This window comes from Ammospiza caudacuta, chromosome 15, assembly GCF_027887145.1.
Source record: "Ammospiza caudacuta isolate bAmmCau1 chromosome 15, bAmmCau1.pri, whole genome shotgun sequence".
NCBI classification, from domain to species: domain Eukaryota; kingdom Metazoa; phylum Chordata; class Aves; order Passeriformes; family Passerellidae; genus Ammospiza; species Ammospiza caudacuta.
In genome coordinates this window covers 14966919-14981865 of record NC_080607.1, presented here as the reverse complement: position 1 = coordinate 14981865, position 14947 = coordinate 14966919, and positions in this window count along the sequence as shown.

The following is a 14947-nucleotide window of genomic DNA, read 5'->3' as shown; positions in this document are numbered from 1 at the left end:
AATTAACTTGATTGTGTGCTACCATTTCAGCTGGCTTGGGCTTTTAGAATCTCATTTAAAGGAGCCACATCATTAAAGAACTTCAGATGTGGAATCACTGCTGAAAGGTATCCACTGTGGATTGATCCATAGCTCTCATAAGAACTCATAAGGACTCCCAAGATGAAAGCCACTTGGAAACTCCTCATGTGATTTATGCATATAGTGCCTCGTGTGATTTATGCATATGGTGCCTGACATCCTCATCCTCATGGCAGGGGATTTATTCCTTGCCTGATGAGGTGAAGGCCAGGCCTGCCACGCTCCTTGTGGCAGCAGAGAGGGCATGGGCTGTGCCCATTGGCATTCCTGCCTTCGGCTCTGCACTCCAAGGCTGAATAAAGCAATTTAATTAGTCCTTGTCTGCTTTAAACAGCACTAGAGGGAGGGATGCAGAGACAGTGCAATAGGGAGGATATGTGATTTGCATGCTAATAAAGGCACGCACACTTTCTCTGGACAAGCCTTGACTTGACACCAAGATCAGAAGTTGCCCCAAACCCAACTGTGTTCCAAAGTGAGCCCGCCACACACAGCAGCAGGAGTTTCACAGGGTTTAAAGTTAATTACACTGCGTTCTGCTTCTGCTCTTTCATGTCTCTCTGGCAGCAGCTCCCTGAAAAAGCAGAGTAAGTGCTTTGGGGTGTTTATCAAACCCTTATTATTGCAGGCTGGCTTTGGGAGAGGAAGTGCCAGAGCCCCTTTGGTGTTTGTGGATGTGTTTGGGGCTGAGGGAGTGCAGGGGACCTGCTCCCCACACAGGAGGGGCTGAGGCTGTGCCTTCACAACGTGTTGTGCTTGGCAGCAGCACTGACACCATCAGTGCTCACCCTCTGCCGAGCCCTTGGTGGAACCAGGTTGTGAACTGACCCAGCTATAAAAAGGGGTGTAAACAATTCTTTTAGAGTTTGTTTTTCTAAGCTCTCCTAACCCATTTAAGGAATAGCCCTCCGTGTGGAAGCACAGCTATTTCTGTGTGAGGCTGTGAACACAGGTAAGCACTGCAGGCTGCTGAAAGGCACATCCAGCTCTTGCTGATTCAAGGCAGGAACTCCTAATATTAGGAGTAATGATGTATAGCCAAGTGGAGTGTCATTAGGCCAGAACTGAAAGTGATCCATCTGTTTTGTAGGAGAGAAAGACAGGTCAATGCACTTAAAGCAGAGTTTTTAATTCTTAGAGCATGCATAAGCTGTGCTGTTTCAGCCAGCCTTACAGATCTTGTCAGGGCAAAATCCCAAATGTTTTGCTGGAGTAGTCTCCAGCCAAATCCAGATTTTCAATGGGGATGGCTGAGTTTGTCAGGAAAGATAAATGAGCTGCAGTAATCAGCAGCTAAAAAGAAAAAAACCAAAATATTTTAAGTGCTTATCTGGAGTCTGGATTAAGTCCTTGATTTTCATGAGTTTCCTACGTGGTCCTGGAAGGATTGCTTGCCTGCACCCCAGTTTCCCAGCTGGAAAGCAGACACATCAGACTGCAAACATACTGAAGTAAAACTCTCCTAGGAGAACAGGAAAAAGCCTCACCAGCAGCACATGGCAGCAGCTTGTACCCACTGCAGGGGCAGGATGGCAGCAGAATCCCACTGGAGTTTCAAAGCACAGCCATGTTCTCAGGGAAGAGTCTGGGTGGTCTCTGCTGCAGCTTACATTGATAATTTGCAGTAAAACACCCTCTTGGCAGCATACCTCAAACACCTTCCTCCTAAATGAAAGCCTGACTCTGTCCCTGGAGCTGTTCAACCTGACACAGCTGCTCTGAACACAGTCCAAGGGCCCTGCAGAGCTGGGAGGTACCTGGGAAAACCCTGCACAGGTGTAGGTGGAACAACCTCCTCATTTCCCCCAAATCCCTCACTCCCAGCCCAGGCATGGCTCCTGCACTGCTGCTCAGCCTCCCCACCAGTGCCTGATGCTTTGTTCCCTGTAGGTATTCCCCGTCCACCAAAGCACCTGCACCAGCTGGAATTGGGACCTTCACCCCCAGACGCCAAAGGATGGGAGCATCTCTTTTTGGGTGCATTTTCCCCTTGCCCAAACTGCCTTACCGTCACCAACCAGCAGAAACTTAATTTCAAATCCAGCAAATATTCCACATATGCAGTGGGGTGGGTTTTTCAAAAGCTGCAGCTGTCATAACCCAGTTCCCAACTATCCCATTTTTGGGAAGATCCACCTTCACACGTTTTAACCCCAGAGTATTTCACAAACTGTACTGAAGGACTGAGCTTGGGTTTTTTTTTTTTGAGAGAGATGTGACTCACAGTCTGCATTTGTACACTGTAAAATGGCCACATTTTAAGGTAAACTATTGTTTTGAACTCCTGAAAATCAGACGTGCGGCACGAGACACAAGATCAATGGTTGTGTTTGGCAGTTCTGCCTGGTGTGCAAAAGACTGGGAAAAGAAAGGATTCCACATGAACACTCTGAAATGTATAGCATGACAGAGAGTTGCTGTTCTGCCAGAGAGCAGAGATGCTTTGGAGTCAGAGCTCCTTCCCTGAGAGCACCAAACACGACCTGAGCCAGCAGAAAAGCCCCAAATTCTTTGACAAGCACACACATCCTGTTGCCCTGCTTCACAAGGGGTGAGCAGCAGTCATTTACACGAGGTTACGCTGAATCCATGCCAGACTTCTTTAGAAATACTTGAAAATCCTCCATGAGCATCTCCAGACAGCCAGTTTGAAAGGAGATGAGCTGGGGAACAGCACAGGCCCCACCAAGGAAAAAGGAATCCCTGCAGAATTCCTCAGGAATGCAGAAAAACCTTACAACTCTTCCCAATATTTTTTCTGCTCTTTTGGTGATTACTAATCTTTATGGAGTTTACATTCCATCTATCATTTTTATAACCAGAGATCAGAGAGGGATTATGGCTGGGGGTTGCAAGCTATTCACCCAGGAGACCCTGTTTATCCAAGCAAAGAGAGCAGCTCTTCTACTTTAACCATTTATAACGTGGCAGAAACACCACGTGGGACATGTTCAGAGCTAATTTTTTGTCCTACACCAGAAATTTAGGTGGTGCCATTTCTATTTTGTCAGAAGCGGTCAAAACAAGGACAAGCCCCAGCAGACTGTCGTTTTTACATTCAGTTCACATCCAGCTTTTCTTTCTTTTTTCTTTTTTTTTTTTTTTTTTTTTTTTTTTTTTTTTTTTTTTTTTTAAATCAACATCAATAATTGCATCCCCTCTCCCACACTGGGAGTGTGCTGGGAGCTGGAGGTGCTCTGATGATGGAGAGCTGTGACCCCAGGACCTCTGGCAGCCACAATTTAGAGAAGTCACAGTGCAGATCTAAATTCGTACTAAAGGTCAGATCATCCCTTGGGGGCTCCGGCTGCCCAAACCGACCAGAAAGGAACTGAAATCCAGCCCCCTCCGCTGGATTTGGCGTGTCTCAATCGCCCGTGCCTCGGATGAAAAGGTTGCTTACTTAAAATGCGGCTGCCACCTCTTAAGGGTAACAATGATGTTTGAAAAGGTTCCTTTGATCTTCAGCAAACGCTACAGCCCCTGATAGCAGAAATGCTTGAGCCACCCAGATCCCACTTCCCGCGAAGCTGAGAGGTTGAAAGAAAAAAGGAAAAATTGAAAGAAAACAAACATCAACAAGCAAAACAAAACAACAACAAACTGAGGAGCAAGAATGTTTTTTAAAAATAAAATATCTGTAAATATTCGGTGGCTAAGAAATGAAATGGATTCCCTGATGCACAGCAGCATCCTCTTAAATATCAGGGAGAGCTTTAATCCATCAATTTACATGTAATGAGAATAAAGCAACTGATGAAGGGAAGGGAAAGGGACCTCAGGAGACTTTTTGGAAGAGAAGGGGGTTCCAGGTTACAGCAAGAAGGGAGAGGTGGGGATTTAATGCTTGTCAGCTCATAGTGCAGACTTTCTGAGGAGTGATTTTCCCCCAGTATTTTCTTGCAGAGAGCCCTGATACCTTTGAAGTGTTATATAAATTATCCAATAACCACGAAGAGTGGGACTTACTGGCCTGATAGTGAGGACTTTCCCCTAATTTAAAGAGCACTCCCTGTATGCAGATACTCCCAGGAATACTCACACTCACTTCAAAGGCAGCTGGCACCCACTGCTTTCTCCTCCAGGTGTGTTTTTTTATCTCAGAGCCTCAGCAGGCACCAGCCCACCTTCAGCCACTGCAGCAGGGTGGGATTGCAGCCTTGGAATGGGCACGAGGCCCTTCTGATGTGCTCTGCTCTAGGATAAACCACAAGATTAAGCTGCTGTGCAGCATTAAATAGAAGATCTGAACATCTTGAGTTGATGGGGAGAGGAATATGTTTTTATAATATATATAATATATATAATATAATATAATATAATATAATATAATATAATATAATATAATATATTTATATTTATATAATATATCTATATAATATATATAATATATACAATATATATATTATACATATTATATAATTATAATTATATATAATAATATAATTATTTATATTATATTATTTATAATTATATATAAATATATAAAAATATATATTATATATTAATATATATAAATATGTATAAATATATATATTATGAATATAATGGAATATAATTGAATATAATCAAATATAATATAATATAATATAATATAGTTATATTATATTATATTATATTATAATTATATATAATATAATATAATATAATATAATATAATATAATATAATATAATATAATATAATATAATATAATATAATATACATATATACTTATATAATATATTATTTCAAAGCAGAACTTGAGCCCCAGCATTTAGGAAGGAGATGCCTGTTTGCAGCTCTGGGAGGTCTCTGCATCCCACAAAGGTGAGCAGAAATCTTCTGAAACAGCCCTGAGCAAACCCAGCCCTAGGGATCCCTCCCACAAACCAGATTTTCAGTGTGTTTGGGGGCAGTGTCAGCAGTGCCATTGCAGAGAGGAGCTGTGCTGGAAGGGCACAGGTGTCCCCAGGCTGCAGCACACCCTGCCAGGCAGAGCTGAGCCCTCCCAGGGCACCCTCCCCACGCTCCCCACTGCCAGCCCTGCAGGTCTGAGCAGCCCCAGCCCCTCCCCACCTCCCCCTCAGCCCACGGGGGCATTTTCAGGCAGAAACAGCCGCGGGACAGCCTCAGACAGCTCTGAGCAAAGGTTACAGGTGTGAGCCCGGGGTGACAGCTTGATGGATGGCATGCCACAGGAAGGCTGGCAGCTCCCTTGCCTGGGAGGAGCAGGGAGGTGCAGGAGCATTTTTCTCCTCTGAAATCATCTCCCTGCCTGCCTGCCATTGCCATTTCTAGCCCCTGCAGCTCGGGTTTTTTCCCCTTAATGAAATGTTTTCAAGGCAAAATGTACCAGGAGAAGATCCTCTCCTTGAGATGAAGACAGTCAGCATTCCAGGGATTTCCATACTCCATGGCTGGCTGTTTTCCCAGTCACCTCCTGGCCCTGGTGACCTGGCACTTCCTGCACCTTTCTTTGGGAGAAATAGGAGAGAGAGGACAGACTCTCATCCCACAGGTCACTCCTGGTTAATCAGAGCACTGTAATCTGTGCATATCTGCTTTATCTTCTTCCCAGTTTGGATACTGGGAAGAGTTTGGCTCTTTTTAGCCCTGAAGAGGACCTAGTGAGGAGAAGTGAAGGACATTACCCTTCACTTGCAGAACAGGTGGGAGCAGAAATCACAGCAGGGCAAGCCATTAACTCCAGACCCATTCATACTCCAGGCAGAGCAGAGAGATGCTGCCTTATGCAAACCTGAGAGTTTCACTCCAGCCCTTTCCTGCTATAGAGGAGAGGCATTCTGTCAGCAAGAGCCTCCCCAGGCAGCTTTGGATCAAACCAGGGATCTGCACAGCCCCACCATGCAGCCTCAGTTCCTCAGCTCAGTAACAAATGTACAGAAAAAGCCAAGTGCACATAGAAAACCACTATTTCCTCCTTGAAACTGAAGATGTGAAATAAGCAAAATTACAGAATTCTTTTTACCGGTGGAAAAAAGCCAGAGCAAGGAGCACCAAGGGAAAGCCTGGCACCTGAGGCTGCAGGCATCACTCAGGCAGCTGTGCTGCAGCAGGGACACACATGCATGGGAGAGCACAGCCTGCAGCAGGGACACACACACATGCATGGGAGAGGACAGCCTGCAGCAAGGGCACACACACATGCATGGGAGAGGACAGCCTGCAGCAGGGGCACACACACATGCATGGGAGAGCACAGCCTGCAGCAGGGACACACACACATGCATGGGAGAGGACAGCCTGCAGCAGGGGCACACATGCATGGGAGAGCACAGCCTGCAGCAGGGGCACACACACATGCATGAGAGATGACAGCCTGCAGCAGGGACACACACACATGCATGGGAAAGGACAGCCTGCAGCAGGGACACACATGCATGGGAGAGCACAGCCTGCAGCAGGAACACACACACATGCATGGGAGAGCACAGCCTGCAGCAGGGGCACACACACATGCATGGGAGAGCACAGCCTGCAGCTCTCCAGCACATCCAGGAGGCCCAGTGCCCACCCCCCTCTGTTCTGGCAGCTTCAAGTGACATCTGACCATGGCTATAAATCTCAGCTAAGCAGGGCATTTCCTTAGGCCCTGTATCTTTGTTTAATCTCTGTCTCTAGACCAGGCTGACTTCCCAGGTCTTGCATGTGATAGCTCAGCAGTTCCAGCAAGTGGCAGGAATGAATGATGACCCCATGAACCACCCCAGGGCCCCATGTTCCAGTCCAGGGCCCCATGTACCAATCAATGAACCACGCCAGGGCCCCACAGATCACCCTATGAACCACCCCAGGGCCCCATGTCCCAGTCCAGGGCCTCGTGTACCACCCCATGAACCACTCCAGGGCCTCACATATCACCCTGTGAACCACCCCATGGCTCCACATCCCAGTTCAGGACCCCATGTACCACGCCATGAACCACCCCAGGGCCACATGGTCCACCCCAGGACCCCATGAACCACCCCAAGAACACCCCATGGCCCCACATATCACCCTATCACCCACCCCATGACCCCATGTCCCAGTCCAGGGCTCCATGTCCCACCCCAAGAACCACCCCATGGCCCCATGTTCCACCCCAGGACCCCCTCTCCCACCCCAAGAACCACCCCAAGAACGCCTCATGGCCCCACATATCGCTCTGTCACCCACCCCATGACACCATGGTCCACCCAAGGCCCCCTGTGCCCCCCCAAGAACACCCTGTGGCCCCATGTCCCACCCCAAGCTCAGGCTGCTGCTGCCCCTGCTCACACACCACACCATCTGCAGCCACCCCGTGCTCCTGCTCAGGGCTCACAGCACTGCCCCACTGCCTGCACAAAGCTCCACTGTTCCACACAGGCTCTGTGTGGCTCACCATGCCCCATCTCCCATGATGACAAAGATTAAACGAGTCATTCTTTAGCAAGGGTTGAGCTGGCCAAACACAACCTCGTGGGGCTCTCTGATTGTAGCTCAAGCTGCTTAAATCTGTTCCACATTAGATTCCCCTCAGCCACAGAGGGTTAATTTAAAACTTGTGCTGGGGTGTTATCACAGCTTTCACTGCAGATTTGATAAAGCCCGCAGTGCTCCAAGACCCAATGTGGTAAAAATGAGTTTTCAGGAAGGTGCCAGAGTCAGCCAAGCAGTGTGCTCTTCTGGGAGAGAGGGAATCTGACTCAAAACGTGCCTCACTGAGATCATGTCTGATACCAGTCCATGGGAAACAGTTGGTATTAGCAAGGCCCAGCAGCAAAGGGTTGAACTTGTCCAAGTCTGGGGATTGTTCTTTGAGTTTTCAGTGAGCGCCTGCTATTAAAATCCTTGTGCTGTAAATAGTCCAAAATCAACTATAATTTTAGCCTGTGACTCAAGCAGAATTTTAAAAAAAAATAAAGCAAAACAAAACCACCACAAAAATATTTTAAAAGCAAAACAAAAGATGCTTCACTTTCATTTCTGAGTTACAGAGCAGCTGAGACTGGACTGGGGGAGGGGACACCAATTCACCTACAGCAGGAATGAATGAGGCAGTGACTTGTATTTAATGAGTTTTAAACATATTGGCCATGAAACTGCAGGGAATACAGTGTCCCATCCATCCTGGCATTTTCCATCATTGGAAGACTCCAGCCTAACATTTAAAAATTAGAGATTGGTGTTTGCATGGGATAATAGTTTAATCTTTTTGACAATGGAGCTGCCTGCCTGGCAGTGGCGGGGAGGATTAGGTATTAAGATGCAGTTTTATGAATGGGGACAATCAGCCAGAGCTCTCAGGCTGGTTTTGTCTGGATTATCAAAGTCATATCCAGAAGTGAGGGTGCTCATAGGGAGCCAGGTGCCAAATGCAGCAGGGCTTTGCCTTGCAGCAATTAGCAAACAGGTCAGGAGTCCTTACAAAGGAAACTCACCCTGTGCAGACACAGACGCGAAAATATTTGCAAACAGAAATAAACAAGGCAAAATACTCTGTCCTAGTGTCACTTTAGAAAAGGACCTAGTACAGATCTCCCAGTTGTCCCAGTCCCACTGGTTACCCTAATCCATGAATATTTACCTCAATATGAAGCCATAAAATGGTGCCCTGTGTGCTGATGAGCACCACACCGTGATGAGCTGCTTCCACATGCACAGGGCTCCTGCTGGGGCAGTGAAGTGTTCAGGCTGTTGTCTCACATTCGCCTCCACACCTGCTCCTCCTTGGGTGAATCTGCTGGCAATTGTGCAGTCCCAGCCAGAACACAGCCACAGCAGGATGAGGTGGGCTCTAATATTAATTTCTGACTCTAATATCAATTTCTTAATATTAATTTCTGACCTCTGTCCCCTGGACCAGCTCCTGAAGGGAACATTTCTCCGTTCACTCAAAGACATCACACTTGTCTGGGTACAAGCTGATCTTTCAGAACACTTGGGGGGAAAAAACGACACCACAGATGGTACAGGAAAGATATTTTCAGCTGCCTCCATTCCCAACAGTGCAGCAAAACATGAAACACATGAGCAGGTGAGGTCAGAGCACAGAGGCAGACCCTGTCTGTCATCAGCACAGCACAAATGGCCCCTGCAATTAAAAGCACAGGCTCTGTCTGGTTCTGGCATCATTCATTTCTCATAGCTGCTGCCATGCAAGAGGCTCTAGGTGAAACTAAACCTGGAAAACCATCATAATATATCACTTTTATCCCAATATCTGAAGTGAAAAGTATGCTTACGCTGGAATGTGACAATTTAAGTGCTGTTCCTGTCAATCTCCAGAAGCATTTGCAGTCACATTGAGCTGCCCAAACTTCTCTGCTCCATTTGGAAATTTATGAGTAATAAAAAACTCATAAGTGTTAGGTGATGAGCAGAGGGGACAGGCGATGCTGAAATGGACTGGCATATCAAGTCTTGGGGACTTCTCAGTACCTCCTTACTATATATATCAAAATATACCTATTTTGATATATATCTCAAAATATTTGATATATATAATATATAATATATAATATATAATATATAATATATAATATATAATATATAATATATAATATATAATATATAATATAATATGTAATATTATATATTATATATTATATAATATATAATATATATTATATATTATATTATATGTTATATATGTTATATAATAGTATAAATATATATGTATTTATATAAAAATATATATTAGATATAGAAGTATATATATATATAAAAATATATATGTGTGTATATATATATGTATGTGTATATATATATCTATCTATGTGTATATATGTGTACATGTGTGTATATATATATTCCAGGCACCTGCCCCTTGGAATATTTTGATATATATCTCAAAATATTTTATGTGTGGTCGTGGTTTGGAAGAACAGAGGCAAGTGGGAGCAGCAGGGAATAAGTGATATCTGAGCATGTCTGCGTTTGAGGAGCACTGGGGTGGAAGCAGGGAAGAGAATGGGTTCAGAGCCCTGGGGGAGTCACCGATGGGCGACCTGCAGAGCCTCTCCTGTGTGATGGTAACCAAACAATTCCCAACACACAGGGGGTGGTTTCTCCTCCCCTCCAGAGCACACTGTGTTCTCAGCCTGAGCACTCCCATCCCCACACACCCTTTTTCCACGTGGGAAGCCTGAGGGCGGCCAAACAAAGGGATTTTTCAAATTTCATGTGCTGTAAGTGCCACGGCCGCAAACAAGATGAAAAGAGGCCCCAGGCTCTGTGTGCTGTCCAGACCCATTCCTGCAGGGCCCTGCCTGTGCCAGGGCTGCTGCGTGTCCTTTATCTGCGCAGACAGGGTCCCCACTCCCCATCCAGCCCGGGACACCCAGCACAGGGTCTGGTTAATCATCCACAGCAGGAACACAGCCCTCTTTGTCAGAGCCCGCGGGTGTAAAGGGCTCCCCAGGGACGGGGTGGGCATCACTGGGAATTATGACACTAACGAGGGTCAAACACTGCTTGTTCCCCTTCCATTAGCCCCTTTGAGCCTGTGCAGCGCTGTGGAAAAGCTGCATCTGGAGCAGGGTGCCCACAGAGGGGATGCTGCCCACCGTGGACAGGCTGGAATGGGTGGCATGAGGCCAAGCACTCTGTGCCTCTGGCTGCCTGTCCCAGCCAGAGACACCTGGGCATGGCACCATGGGCTGGCAGAGGCTCCCAGAGCTCTGGAGGTGGAGGGAAATGCATGTCAGCAATGCTACACTGTCACAATGTCACAGACATCTTTTATGAAAAATCCTTTCCTTAGGATTTTTCCTCCTGAGAAGCTGAGAGGCCCCAGGAACAAAATGTAAATAATGGTTATCTGCTGCTGTGGAATGCAACAGGTGCATCTGTGATTGGTCTCATGTGGTTGTTTCTAATTAATAGCAAATCACAGTCAGCTAGCCTCAGACAGAGTCCAAGCCACAAGCCTTGTTATCATTCTTTGCTATTCTATTCTTAGCTAGCCTTCTGATGAAATCCTTTTTTCTATTCTTTTATTGTAGTTTTGATATAATATATATCATAAAATAATAAATCAAGCCTTCTGAAACATGGAGTCAGATCCTCGTTCTTCCCTCATCCTCAGACCCCTGTGAACATGGCCACACTACAAGCCTGGCTGTCACTGAAGCTCAGCTTGTCACTGGGTGTATAAAAATCTGCATCCACATGTGCCTGGCAGCATCCCTCAGGCTCAGAGGGGATGGAGCAATTTGGATTTTCCAAATTTTTGGATTGCTGTATTGAAAACTGCAGTGTTCTTTCATCCCTTGCCTTCCCACTGCAGATGTGGCCTCCCTTGTTTTGGGGTGAGGCACAAATCCTTCATTAACAGAGAGGGGTTTGATGTGAACCCCATCAGCCTCTTCTCAACCAACTACACCATGACAGCTCCTTAGCTCAACATCTTCTTGAAAACTGAATTTTTTGGCTGCTAAAGTGCAGCAGCTCAAGCAACAGCTTCTAGAAGCTCCTTTGGGGCTGGACCTCAGAACAGCCCAAACCACTCCTCAAATGCTCCCCACATTTCTTGTGTTCAATCACAGATCCTAAGGAAAGCCCAAGCCATGGTGGCCTGAGGTGAAGCCACAGTGGGCATGGTGACACCAGGGCTGTGTACACTCCCAGAATGTGTTTTCAAACCCAGAAATGGGGACTGAGGTTGTGTTGGGGTGGGCTGGGGACTGACCACAGGCTGCCCTGCGTGGGCTGACCCTCTGTCATCCCAGGAGCTACAGCAGCCAGGAGAAATGTGCGTGGGCAGAATTCCTGCATCCACAACTGGCCTCAAAAATCAGATAACACCATGGGAAAATGCAGGGACGACCCCTGGGAAGCAATCCTGTGTCCCCAACAGCTTTCTGAGAGTGGCCCCGGAGCTGTCACCCCTGCACGAAATGCCCCTGGGCTTCTGTGGCTGCAGCAGATGCTGAATTGTTGGAGAGCTGAATCCCAAACAAACTGCCTGGATCTGAGCAATTAGAGAGGAAAAGAAGTATATTCCACCAGCCAACTGCTTAATTACCGAGGGTATTAAGCACAGCATGCAGCTAATAGCAAAGCTTTGGGTTTTCAGGACAAGCCTTTCTCCCTGCTCTGTTTGTTGGAAAGAATCTGAGAAATAACAGGATCACCACTCATTCCCAGGAGTGCCAGCCCTGCTGTGGGCTGGGATGGAAATGCCACTGCTCTGGGTACAAGCTCTGTGCTCTGCTCCCAGGGGAAAGGGTGGACTTTGAAGAACTGGGCAAGATTCCCATGGTGGAGAGAATTCCCTGGGTAGGTTTGTGCTGCCCTGTGACCACAGCTGGCTTTCTGTCATTCCCTGAGCCCCGGGATGGGCAGGGCAGAGGATTTGGTGGTGTGGAGAGGGCAGAGCCCTGGGAGCTCTGGGGATGTCACGCTCTGGGAGCCCTGCAGGGAGATGATGCTGTCACTGGGTGATGAGCCCGCTGGCACTGCTGACACAGCATTTCCTTTCAAATGTAAACACTGCTTCATGGTCCAAAAAAGCATTTCACACTGCCCAGCCCAAACAGTTTAATAAAAACCCTCCTCTCCCTGAGTCTTGTTTAAGAACTCCATTTAATTTCCATTAAGATAATACACTTTAGTGTTTGTTATCTTCACTTTCTGGACTGTCTTTGGAGAGTATCTAAGTTTTTCCCTACAGATTTCATGAGAAGTGCTGCTTTTTAAAATAATGCAAGAGGAAAAGGAAGCTAGCAGTGAAACATCTGATACTGCAAGACATGATAAAATCAGGGGAGCTGGCAGAGCTGGCAGGCTGCCCTCTCCTCCTCCAGCCTGGCCTGTGTCCCTTTGTGAATTGCCCTTTGTTTGCTGCAGATTCACTCTAGCGGTTTCTCACACCAGAAATTAAGCCCTATTTTATCCAAACCTGGCCCAGAGGGCCTTTGGCTCCCAGCCAGAACATACAGAGCATTTCTTTTTATTTGCTCTTCTTTTCTCAGTCTCTCTCCCTGCAGGGTACTGCTATTATTATTATTATTATTTTAAATCTTGCATTTTACTGATTGAAGCGCTTACATTCGTGTTGATACATTTGTTTTGTGGTGCCTTTGGGGTCATAAGGAAGCAGAAATTATTCTGGATTGGAAGTGAGCTGGGAAAAGCTGAGGAGAAAACCAGGATATTATCAGGCATTCCTTCGGTACTGACACAGGGGCACTGATATCAGCCTGCTGCTGATTATTCAGGGCTGGGGAGGAGGGAAATTTGGGTGGAATGAGATGGGCTGTGATGTGCCTGAGGAGGGCTCAGGGACAGGCTGTTATCAGCAGGATGTGCTGTGTGGGGTGGGACAGGCTCGTGTCCCTGAGCCCACCACAGCACCCCTGCCCTCAGTGCCACACCTCAAAAACTGCAGGAAAACAGCACCCAGGGGCTGCTCTCAGTGCAAACCTTGCACTCAGGGAGGAACACACAGTTCCCCAGAGCTCTGCCAGGTGTGACACTGCACCTGCAGCCAGGGCAGAGCTGCTGTGCTGCTGCAGGTGTCTGTGCTGCAGGCTGTGCTTCCCAGGGCTGCTCCTGCCCCTCCTGCACATCCCTGTTCCCAGAGAGTTCCTAGGGCTGCTCCTTTCTCTCCTCCTGCACATCCCTACTTCTAAAGAGCTTCCAGGCTGCTTCCCATGGCTGCTCCTGTCCCTCCTGCACATCCCTGTTCCCAGAGAGCTCCCAGAGAGCTTCCAGGCTGCTCCTCTCCCTCCTGCTGCCCATCCCTGGCTCTGGTTCTGTTCCCAGGGGCTGCTCTGCACACCAGCAGTTCCCCAGGGCAGGCAGGAGCCCTGGGAGGTTTTGCTGGTGCCCTGAGAAGGAAGGGAACATCAGGTGAGGAATCTCTAAGTGGAGAGTGGCTGAGCAAAGCTACACCTGCCCTCTCAGCTGGGCGAAAGTGGCTTCAGGAAGGGGTGAAAATCTGCATCTGAGAGACAGTGAGTTCTGACAGTGAATCCAGGCATGGAGAGCAGAGAGCTTTCAGCAGCTCACAGGTGCTGCCACCTTCCCAATTCACAAGGTTTGGGGGTCAGGAGCATCTCAGAAGTCACTGAGTGTCCCCTGCACTCTTTGTGCCCCTCAGGGATGCAGCTCCTTGCTCTGCCTCTGGCCTCTCTGGCTCTGCTGGGTCTCAGACCACAAGGTGTAGGCTGAAATCTCTAATGGGGAAGAATGAACAGATTCAAATGGGGAAATATTAGAGGATTCTAGGACAAAAAAGGTTTTTTTTTAACATCTTACAGATTTTCCTTGCCATCCTCCTGTTATCTCAGTTCCTTGTTCATATCTAGTTTCCATTTCCACCTTCAAACTCTCTTTCCTGATCGTATAGATCTGACTGTGTGCAGGCTGTTTCCAACAGATAACCAGCTCTCCCCTATCACTGACTGAGCCCTTTGCCTCCCTTCTGTCCCACCCTGGGATGAGATCTTGTGCAATTGTCTGGTGTTTGCCCCCCAAGGGCTGTCTGCCTTTGCCTGATAAGACCTGGACCCTGTAAACCTTTTTTTTTTTTGCTGAAAAGCATGGAAAAAAATAACTGCATCTACAACAACCTCAAGCAGGGCAGAGAACAGTGACTTTATCCAGATCTGGAGTCCACTGTCTCCTTAAATCAATTTAAACTGAAATAAGATCCATTCCTCCCTCGTTCCCTATGCAAAAGTCAGCTGTAATCACAGGACACTGAGTCTTGCACAGGCTGGGGAGCAGAATGTGCCTCTGACAGGAGTGCTGGGCAATTCATCACAGGAGATTACACTCGAGGGTGCTCATGTGACTGGGATTTAACAGTCAATTAAATTACACCAACACTTCTAACAAAGGAGCTGGGGTTAAGGAAGGACTCCAAAATTACTCCTTTTCCTTCCCAGCTCTGA